Source organism: Aegilops tauschii, chromosome 7 (assembly GCF_002575655.3).
Source record: "Aegilops tauschii subsp. strangulata cultivar AL8/78 chromosome 7, Aet v6.0, whole genome shotgun sequence".
NCBI classification, from domain to species: Eukaryota; Viridiplantae; Streptophyta; class Magnoliopsida; order Poales; family Poaceae; genus Aegilops; species Aegilops tauschii.
The window spans coordinates 87446188-87457867 of NC_053041.3; the positions used below are offsets into that span (position 1 = coordinate 87446188).

Sequence of the window (11680 nt, forward strand, 5' to 3'; positions counted from 1 at the left end):
CTCCCTTTATTGAGAGAGGGGGAGATGTAGAGAGGTGAGTTGGCTTTTTATAGAAAGTGCTTTTTGTGTGCAATGGGTGGAAGACCCGTATACTCCCAGATGTTTGGGCACGCTTCATCCAGTTGTCACTGTGTTGGTTACTTAAAAAATTCCTTCTGCATGCATACAACGGAATGCAGATGTCTGAATGATCATGTTATCCCCTTCCTTACAATAAGCCCTCTGTAGGGCAGTTTTTCTGTCTTTGCTCTTGTGGGTTTTGGAGGTTTTTTCTTTTGTAGGATTTTCATGGCCGAGCTTTTGCTCTGTCTATCTTGCGTGTGTTTGGCGAAAAGAGATGATCATATTCTTTCTGTAAGAAGCTCTGCCTATCCTATTTCTTGCTATCATGCTGTCCTATCCTAGACCCAAGCGCCAGCTTATGATACAGTAACTTGCTGGTCACAGAATTTAGGGTCCATTTTAAAGAATTTCACTAAAACAGTTCAATCTAGGCAATGAAAAAGAAAAGGAAAAAAATCACCGCAAACGGGCCAAAACACTAGCACGAAGCGACATAGGCATGCTAGGGTACCTAATAATTTGTTTTCAAACTTCAAATCATTGCGAAAAAGTGGAATCACGCAGAGGGTGCGGCTATGTCTCGCTATTTACCGGTAGTGGACCAGCCTAGTAGCCACATGTTTGTTTTCTTTTTTCTTTTGTTTATATTTTGAAAATATACTAATATTGAGGTACATAGCCTCGCTAAACACGCTCTACGCCTTTCCTCAGGACGTCATGTGTGGCTCCTTAATACTCCAGACCTAAAAGTATTCCTATGAAGTTGTCATTTAAGCAATAAAATGGAGTTTGTACAGAACTATTTAAATAATAATAATAAATACATACATTACAAAAAATAATTTAGTTAATTTTTTCAAAGTGTTCATCACACACTTTAAAAATCTTTGCTCAACTTATAGAAAATGATTGTACAATTAAAAAATGTATGTCATATTTAGAAAAAGTTCATGTGTTTCAAAAAGTATATACGTGAAATTTTTCTAAAAAATAATAAATGTAAAAAAATGTTCGTCTAATTAAACAAAGTCATACCATTCTTTTTAAAAATGTCATACCATCTAGGCAATGAAAAAGAAAAGGAAAAAAATGTTAATGACTTTTGAAAATATGTTCATGAATTTTAATAAAAAAATTATGCAATCTAAAAAATCACAAAGTTACAAAAAGTTTTATATCATTAAAAAATGAGTGAATGTGTTTGAAAAATGTTGAACACGTATTAAAAAGATCAAAAACATGTATTTGGCAAACTATTAATAATATATTTGGAAAATGTTAAACATGTATAAAAATGATTTAGCTGTACACAAAAAATGTACTGTGTGTATGAAAACAAGTGTACATGAAAACATATCTTTTAAAAGAATGTTAATCATGTATTTTAAAAATGTTAAACGCGGATAGAAAAATGTTCCTGGTGTATATGAAAAAGGTGCAATGTGGATGAAAATAATTATACATGTGTCAAAAACAAATAAATATGGAAAATCCAAATAAACTCGATAATTACTGAAAAAAGAAACCCGAAGAAATAAAAATAAAAATAGCAAACCGATGGAAACTATAGATAAAAACAAGAGAACCATTTGAAAACAGTCAGAAAAAGGTAAAAATAAAACCACTGGGAGAAAACTTTGCACTACATCTACAGTACTGGAGTGGCCCATACCCTCACCCCTTAGGTGAAATCTACCTAGGTCTCGCAACAGGCGAGAAATAGGTGAGCGGCTTTGTGTCGTTTATAGCGAGACAGAAGCTCGTCTCGCCTCATGCGATGCCCGAGGAGCTTCCTGAAATTTAGTTTGCTTTTTTTTTGCGGGGACAAATTTAGTTTTTCTAGTTTTTCTTTTCATTTAAGTTTTTCGATTTATTTCATGTTTTATAAAAAAATATTAAAATATTTTTAGCCTAACTTACAGAAAATGTTGATATATAGCATTCAGTAATAAATTGTGACATTTAAAACATGATCACGCATTTTAAAATTTATGTACGTGACAATTAAAAAATGCTTATAGATTGTTCAAAAATATTTGTATAATTTAAAAAAGACCGCATTAGAAAATGTGAAATAAAATTTAAAAACTGGTCACCCAATTTAAAAATATGCTTGCGCAATGTACAAAAATGCTCGTGCAGTATATACATGTCATAAATGTTTGTTCAATGTACGGAAGAATTTTTAAGAGGAAAAATGGTGGTGGTAGACTCATGGGAAAGACCGAGGCCTGACCGTTCACCTCAAGTGCTACAGTGGCCTGCACCTCCACCTAATATGACTGCACTGTCCGTTTATGAGTCTTTCTTGGAGAAAGATGGCACAACAGCGGTTGGGATGATTCTACGAAGACATGATGACTCAGTTATGTTTTCGGCATATCGGTTCTTATTTAATTGCAGTGAGGCTTTGGAGACAGAGATTCATGCGTTGATGATCAGTATGGCGCTTGCTCCACAACATACTGAGCTACCAGTTATGGTTCAGTCTGATTCTTCGGTTGCTTTATCTTGTCTTTCTAATTCTAGTTTAGATCGGTCACTTTTTGGTCATTTAGTTGCTGAAGTTAAGTCCTTTACGGTTGATACGGTGTTTATTCCCCAGAAACTTCACAGGTCTCAGAATAGTGTTGCAGATTGTCTGGTAAAGTATAGTCGCTCTAAGCGGGCTACGGCTGTGTGGCTCGGCAGCTCCTTGCATTGAGGAACTCTTGCCAAAGGATTGTAACTCTACCTTGATGGAATAACCATCTATTGATCTTGCAAAAAAAGATATCCTTTTGGTGTCTTTTCTTATAAAAAATCAGTGACTTTACTAGAAAGCTATTGCTTGAGGTGGTTTTTTTATCCTTCATTGTGTGGAAACCCAAAAAAAAACTCGATTGAACTCTTTTTTTTGCGAAAAACTTTCAATCTATTCATCTTCAAACATGGTAGGACAACAAACACTAGAAATAATAAAAATTACATCCAGATTCGTAGACCACCTAGCGACGACTACAAGCACTGAAGCGAGATGAAGGCGCGCCGCCATCTCGCCCCTCCCTCGCGGGAGCCGGGCAAACCTTGTTGTGGTAGACAGTCGGGAAGTCGTCGTGCTAACGCCCCATAGGACCAGCGCACCAGAACAACAACCGTCGCGGTTGAAGTGTAGCATAGATCGGAAGGATCCAACCTGAAGACACACGAACGTAGGCGAACTATGACAAGATCCGAGCAAATCCACCAATGACAGATCCACCGGAGACACACCTCCACACACCTACCGATGATGCTAGACGCACCACTAGAATGGGGACCAGGCGGGGAGAACCTTATTCCATATTCAGAAAGCCCCCGCCATCTCATCTTCCTGAGCAGGATACAAACCCTAACAAAACTTGAAGAAACATCTAAAGACGGAGCCCTCCCGACCACCGACATGGGCCGGGATTAACCACGCCGCCATGGCCCTAAGGCCACCGGAGACGAGGCGGACCGGCGGAACACCCTCCAACTAAACAATTGAACAACTGAATTGAATTAATGAAATTTACGGATAGTTCTTATAAAAGCCAAACCAAATCAAACATAATTTATATACCACAGTACACATGGAGCACACAGAAAGACAGTGTAGAACCAAAAACAGGCACAAATTTCCCGATTAGCAGCACTGCAAATCAAGGGAATTATCAGAAGAAGAAGAAATATGCAAACCAAAGCAACGTAAACAAGTAGAACTATTTAATTAGGTACACACTGGTGACTGGCACGGGTGCTGATCATCACATCACCATTGTTTCCTCCCAAGTGAGTCACCGGGTGCGGGTGCTCCTCGGCCTTCCGCGGCACGATGTGGAACGGCAGCAGGATGTAGACGGTGATGAAGGCGACCACCGCGGCCACGAGCGCGATGACGTACGCGGACGTCTCCCTGTCCCTGCAGCTGCCGGCGGCGTAGGCGCCCAGCAGGCCGACCAGGTCCAGCACCATGACGGTCTGCAGGCTCTGCATCGCCCACAGCGGGGCGATCTGCTTCTTCACGGTGTACTGCAGCGCCAGCATGATGACCACGATGGAGGCCACGAACGACGTCGCGTTGCAGTAGAAGAAGGCCTGGTACCGTCGTGGGTTGGTGTCGAGCAGGAGCGGGTTGCCGGCATGGGAGAGGTATGCAGCCGACGGCGATGGAGAAAGCGACGGGGACGGCGAGGACGCGGTGTCATCGTCGCCCCACGTGCCGCCGGGAGGCGCGAGACCCGCCTGGTAGGTCACGCTGGCCGCGAGGATGCCGAGCAGCATCAGGGACTTGCGCAGGCGGTATCGTTCTTGTTGACGCCAGTTGCTTTCGTCCTCCGTCGGTGCCGGCGGCGACGATGCCTCCTCGTGCAGCCTCTTCAGGCACTCCGGAAGCCATTCGTTGTGTGACAAATGGTGGAACTCCGCGTACACGCAGAAGAGGATCTGCAGGACGAGGAAGACGACCACCGCGGCCACGAGCGCGAAGACGTAGATTGAGGTGCGCAGCAGCCGGCAGCTGCCGGCGGCGTAGGCGCCCATGAGGCCGAGCAGCCCGACCATGATGCAGACGTGGAGAGCCTTGCTCTGGATGCCCTTCTCGTACAGTTTCTGGTTCACCAGGATGAGAATGACGGCGACGGACGCCATGAAGCCCGTCGCGTTGCAGTAGAAGAACACCTCATACCTGCTCCCGTAGTGGTCGAGGAGAACCGGGTCGCCGGCGGTTAGCGATCTTCCGCCATTGCTCTCTGTCTCTGGCCAGAACCCGCCGGGAGGGTTCAGTCCGGTCTGGTAGGTGACGGTGGCGGCGAGGATGGCGAGCTGCAGTAAGAACTTACGCTTCCTCTCGAGCGCTTTTTCTTCAATACGCTTCCTCTCGGCCTCGGAGGCCGGCGAATGACCTTGTGCCGGTGGTTCTTCTTCTCCTTGACTTGGGTCCCCTCTTCGCCGGCACGACGGACGGGGCAACGCTTGTACAACATTACCCCATATTCGACGCACCCACCGTATGGGCGTGCTCTCCTTGCCTTCAACCGCGAACGCCACGACCTTGGCGATGGAGTAGAGGAAGACGGCGACGGCCAGGGCGGAGACGTAGATGGTGGTGGCGTTGTCCCGGCAGCTCCCGGCGACGTAGGCACCCATGAGGCCGAACAGGTCCAGTATCATGACCGTGTTGAGCGCGGAACGCCCGAAGGCGCTCAGCTTCTTGCTCTGGACGATGATGATGACGACCACTGACGCCACGAACGCCGCCGTGTTGCAGTGGTAGAACACCTTGTACCTCGTGGGGTGCATGTCCTGAAGAACCGGGTTCCCTGCGGTGTGATTCAGATCCCCTTCCGGCCAGACGCCGCCCGGCGGGCTCAGCCCTGCCTGGTAGGTCACCGTCGCCGCCAAAGTGGCAAGCAGCAGAACGAGCGACCGCGCCTGCTCCAGCTTGTCTTCCTGCCCATCATCGATGTCGACTGTCCTCGCGCTGTTCCGTTCACTTTACGTCCAAGTGACATGAATTAGCTCAACTAATTATGGAAAAAATTATGGAAATGAAGCTAGCCAAGTGTGTGAGCTTGATTACGTACATGATTCGAGGTATTTTATGGATGAGTTCCCGGCATCTCGTGAACGCTTTCAAGGGGAACACCGGCACCAGCACAATGTAGAGGAGCACGGCGCCGACGAGGGAAACGACGTACACGGTGGTGGTGGGCCATCTGCAGCTCCCGGCAGCGTAGGCGGCCATGAGGCCCAGCAGCACCACTACGACGCACACAAACAGCACGCGGGAGCGGGTGAGGCGGTCGCTCAGCGTCCTGCTCATGAGCAGCATGATGATGGCGAGGGAGGCGACGAAGGAGTTGGCGTTGGCGTAGAAGAAGGCGTGGTAGCGGATCTTGTAGCGCCCGTCGTGCAGCAGCGGCGCGCCGGCGTGGTGCTCCGCCACGCTCTGGCTCCAGAAACCTCCCGGCGGCGCCAGGCCCGCGGCGTACGTCAGCGGCGTCGCGAAGGTGGCGAGCAGCAGCAGCATCTTGCGCCGCTCTTTGAGGTTGAGGCTCTCCTTCTCCTCTGCCGGGGCCGACCGACAGAATCTTTCGACGCGGACGTAGATGGCGACGTAGGCGAAGACGAGGCCGAAGAGCGCGGAGACGTAGATGGACGCGACCACGTCGCGGCAGCTCCCCGCGGCGAAGGCGGCCATGAGGGCGAGCAGGTCGAGCAGCATGGCGACACGGAGCACGATGAGGCCGGCGGGGTTGTCGATGATGCGCCCGTCCAGCAGGAACATGATGACGACCAGGGACGAGACGAAGGCGGCGGCGTTGCAGTAGAAGAAGGCATTGTACCTGCGCGAGTAGGTGGACACGAGCACCGGGTCGCCGACGCGGTTCGGGTAGACCGCCGCATCCGGGGACACCGGCGCCCGCGCCCGCGGGTGCACGGCGCCGACGTGGCGCGCTGGGGCGTAGTTGTCCTCGGACCACACGCCGCCCGGCGGGTTGAGGCCGGCGCCGTAGGTGACGCTGGCGACCAGTGTGGCCAGCAGCAGCAGGTACTTGCGCCACTTCCACAGGAACTCCAGCTCTTGCTGCCGTTCCTCCTTGGTCGTCGTCATGATTCTAGGCTGGGAAGACATCATGTATGTATACTGCACCGGCTGTGCACGATCTGATCGGAGCAGCATGTACAATACATGTATTTTATAGTGCTTTGCTCCGGTAGTCCGGCCGCCGTGTGCTGTGCTCTACGTGTGCATGTGGGATGGTATCATGCATGCATGGCGATTGAGTGCCCGTCGGTGTGTCGTCTTTTGGAAACGAATCACTGAAAGGCACACGTTGCTTACACATCGTACCTAATAATATATTCACTGCTCAATGAGTATTCGATCTTCACGCAATGCTCCATGCCTCCCTTCTCATGCACAAGGAATCCCTGGTATAAAGCTCAACCCGGTAATCACTTTGGTCCCCGCGAAGTCATTTTTTAGCGATATTTGCTGCCTCAGGGGGCTAGCGACCAGGAACCCTAGCCATCGCCGCCAAGAGAGGCAACCCTTCCGGCGGCTCCCCTCTGCCGGCAACCTCTTGATCATCGGTGGTGACAGAAGTCGTCCGATTCCGTGTGTGCGCATCGTTTTAGCTTTAGGTTTTAGGGCCCTAGTAGCTTAGTTTTTTAAATGGATGCTGAATAAAGAAGCTTTGGATTCTTCTCCGGCGAGGCGATCGTCTTTATGGTCGGTGATGGATTTGGGAACCCGTCGGTTCAAGCAGGGATGTCGTGGTGGTGGCATCATCCTTGTGGTGGACATGTGTCATCAGAACTGTTGTCCAAAAGGACCCCCTGCCGAGTCAAATTGCCAGAAAATACCACCCAGGGCCGGCCCTGGGGTATGGCCGACGGGGTGACGGCCCAGGGCCCAGGCGAGGGGGGGCATGATGGAGTATATACATATATTATAGCCCAACAAAAAACAAGTAAAAAAATTACAAAAGAATTAAAGAAAATAAATAAGATAGGCTAGGCGGCCCAGATATAGCTAGCTAGCGATCGTTGATGGATTAGCGAAGGCGAAGCGGCGCCGTGACTCACGCTAGTTGCCAGGGCGAGGCACACGACTGCTCGTTTCCTTGGTAGGTTCGTCCTTCGTCGCCCTCGCCCGCCCGTCGGCCTTCTCGCTCGCTCGGCGCCTTGCCCCTTGGCCCTTGCCGCGTCGCCCTCGCCTCGACGTCGCACAGCAGTCCGGCAGGCGGCAGCCTGGCCATCCGGCATCCGGCACCGCGGCAATACCTATACAAATACGCATCCGACTGGAAGTCAAGAAGTACGCATCCATGTTCCAGTGATCCAGTCCATCCCCAAACCTCAATTTGACAATTTCAGTAGACAGTAGTTTATTTATTCTTTATTTAGTATGTACGTATTCTAATCCAATCTATCAATTTTTTGTCATTCTATGTAACATGTCTAGGGTTTCAATCATCCGATCTATAAATTCCTAATTCTTTGTATGCTCTTTTAATCTTTTCTTCATGATTTTAGGACATTAGCCTGCCATGTTACCTAAGAAGAAGCAATTGTCGGGTGCTAAAAAAAGTAGGAAAAAGAAAAAAAATGATCTGAAAATTCTACTACTGAAGGGTTCTTTGAATAAGTTCTTTACATCTTCAAGCAATGTTGATGTCAGTGAAGAACAAGGGCAAGAAACTACTTCCGAGCATGAAAATTCAGATGTTGAGGTGAATGAAGATGGTGCGAGTACAGGGGAGCAAATAAATTTTGAAGTTGATGCTGACAGTACAATGGAGGAGGAAAATTTGCAGCCTTCCTCTAATGATGAACAGGAAGATTCCCTTTCATTTATTTTTGATCCAAGAACATGGGAAGTTCTTGACAATAGCAAAAGGGATATTTTAATTGAGAAGGGACCTATTAGAGTACCGGCATCGATGGAGTCAGTCTAATTTCGTTCTTATTTGAGGTAATCATGTCATGTTAGTTTCATTTTGCGATCTTTTTAGTACTATTGTTTTTTATGGAGTCGGTTCAAATTTGGTTATTACTGTTATCGATGGAGTCATTTGAATTATTATAGTCATATTTTAAACTAAAGATGTGTGATTGAAAGTTACTTTTAATAAGTTATATATATAACACACGCATACATATATATTGTCTTAGGACTTAGGACATAGGAGTCCATGTCGTCGAGCTCGCCTAAGGCCTCCCGAAACACAGGGCCGGCCCCTGATACCACATTTGAAACAAATTGTCAAAAAAGACCAGCTGCATCGTGGCGGCAGGTGGACCAGCTGCACTCTGATGGCAAGTGCATCAGCCGACACGTGGCACTTGTCGCCATGCGCGCAAATGGCGGCCCATGCCGCCAGGAGCGCAGGCGGCAGCTCCTTTCTCACAGGATTTTTGTCCGCGCGGCGCCTCGCAACAGAACGGCTCGACGCAGGTACGCCCTGCCGCCATTCAGGTACTGTTGCTGCTACCCCATTGCCAGCTTGCCCGACAACGGCGACAACCTTTAGTACGATAGGACGTCCGCGTGTAGCCGCGCATGCATGCACATGGGACTAGCTTGTTTTTTTTTTTTTAGGAAAAAGAGAGAAAATATGCATATGTAAGAGATGATTTGGTTTCATTTTTCAACGAAAAATGGGGCCGAGACGTGTGCCTTTTCTTCTGAATAAAAAGAAGGGGCCGGTCTAAGAGCATCTCCAGCCGCGTCCCAACAGACCTTCTTCAGACGTTTTTCCGCGCCGGCGCCCAAAAATTGGCCCAGTCGTGCTCTCAGGATCCCGTTTTTCGTCAGTTTGGGCCGAAACTGGCGCCGGCGGACCCAGGCCGAACCCGACATGTTGGGGGCGTCCGGGGGCACCGGGGCGAGCGGTTTTGGCGCAAAAGAGCCGCGGGCCCGCCGAGTCAGCGACGCGCGCCTCGTCTTCCCCAGAACACCTCGGTTTCCCGCGGGGAAACAATGGCAAGGCTGCCGCCGGTCAGCCTTGCCGTTGATTCCTCACGGGCGGCGCGTCACGGACGGCGCGGCGACGCCTCCCCTCCCGCCACGCGTACACACGACGCGGGGCTATAAAACCAGCGGCTCCCCCTCGCCGCTGGCCACACCAGCCCGAGCCCAAACCAGCCGTCGAGCTCTACCTCTCTCCCGTCCGTCGCCGAGCTCTGCCTATCTCCCCTTTCCCCCTTCCAGCGATGGCCGAACGCTTCCTCGGCGACGCGGCGGCGGCCAACGGCTTCTGCCGCCGCTCGCTCTATGAGTGGAAGGCGTATCTCCTCTTCGAGGCCAACATCCCGGCGCCGCCGGACATGCGCGCCGGGCCGACAGGGTGGAGGCTCAGCAACGGGGGCGTCCCCATCCCCCCGGTGCCCGACGTCGACGCTCGCCCCGGCATCTTCGCCGTCGAGGTCGACCGCGTGCTGGCGTCCTTAACAGAGGAGCAGCGCGCCCTCCCCCAGTTCGCCGCCGACAACCACGCGTCGTGGGCGGCGTACTTCCAGCGCCGGCAGGCGCAGCGGCTGGCATCCACCAACGGGGCGCCGGTGGTCGGTGACATCAAGAACAGCGATGGGCGCCGCGTGTGGTGGGGCGCCCCCGGCCACACACTCCACGAGGTGCTGGCATACCTCGAGGGTGGCAATAACCCGCCGCCGGCATACCCTGCCGCGGCGGCCGCCACCCCCCCCCCCCCCCCGGAGCGCCGGGCAATGGGCGCCCAGGAGGTTCGGCTCCTCCTTGTCTTCCTCCTCTCAGTCCTCCTCCCATTCCTCCGGCTCGCCGACGTTGTTCGGCGTCAAGGCCGAGCCCGCCGCGGAGACGCTGCTCGGCCGGCGCACCCGCAGCGCCGGCATCGTCATCAACGAGGGTGGCAGGCGCGCCTCCTCCTCGGCTCCTCCGCGCTACGTCAAGCCAAAGACAGAGCCGGGCCTCGCCGCCATCAAGACGGAGCCGGGGCTCCCCGTCGTGAAGACGGAGCCCGGGCTCGCTGGCGGCGTCAAGGAGGAGGAGCTCGACAACGCGGCAGCCCTCAAATGGGCGCGTGAAGACTGGGCACGCACGGAGCTGGAGCGCCAGCGCCTCGCCTACGAGCGGTTCGAAGCTCGGCGCCGTGGCCGGGACGAGGGAGGCGTCGTCGTCCTCGACGACAACGACGACGGCGACGACGCGCCGCCGCCACCGGTCCGCCAGGGCGACGCCGGGTAGGGGTCCAGCAGGGGCGGCCACGTCAAGAAGGAGAAGGCCGATGACGACGACGAGGATGGCGGCGATGTCAGCGACTTCGCTGCTCTCGGCGACTTCTTCGCCCCTTAGTTGGGTTTTTTTTAATATCTGTATGTAACGTCAAACATGTCGAAATATATGTCAAGTTTGCTGAACTTTTTGTTCAATTTGCTGAACTTTGCCGAATTCCGTTTTTCTAAAAAAACAGCGTCTGGGGGCGACACTGGGGCGAGCGGCTGGGAACCCGCTCGCCCCCACGCCGATTTTAGCGCCGGCTCGCCTCCAGGCGGCGATTTTATGCATCCCTGGGGCCAACGGCTGGAGATGCTCTAAGAAGGGACTCCCACTGCAAAATAAAAAACTACCGGTACCGGTTTCTACCGGGTACCCAAAAAGCGTTGGATCCATTCTGCGTTGCGTGCGTAGAAGTCGATTATGTACCGTAGTCAATGCATCTACAGTGGGCAAATGATTTTTTGTTTTGGTGTATTCGTACACAATAGATACAGTGGAGCTCACAATCGCACTTGACGCATTAGGCCTATCTTCAAGACCTCTGTCTCTCGACATTTGTTTGTGGAACCGCTGGGTTGGGTAGGTCCACCGTGCTGCACAGCACCCGCGCCGCCGCTGTTCTCCAACCGCGCCGCCAGGAGGAATTGGAGTGGATGTCCAAGCTACAGGTCCGCACGTGTTTACTCTGGATCTGGCTGCCCTATATTAGTAACAAAGTCGAATCACTTTAGTTTAGGTTGATGCCCTTGATTTCTGGATCGAGGTAGTCGAATCCCTTTAGTTTTGGTCGATGCCCTTGATTTCTTGATCAAGGTAGTCGAATCACAGAATACTCCATTTGTCTCTTCAATA

At 51.3% G+C, this 11680-nt stretch overlaps 1 pseudogene; it reads right to left on the minus strand.

Moving 5' to 3' along the window:
- Nucleotides 1-3651: 3651 nt before the first annotated feature.
- LOC109744316 (uncharacterized) lies at nt 3652-6679 on the minus strand (annotated as a pseudogene).
- Nucleotides 6680-11680: the final 5001 nt, after the last annotated feature.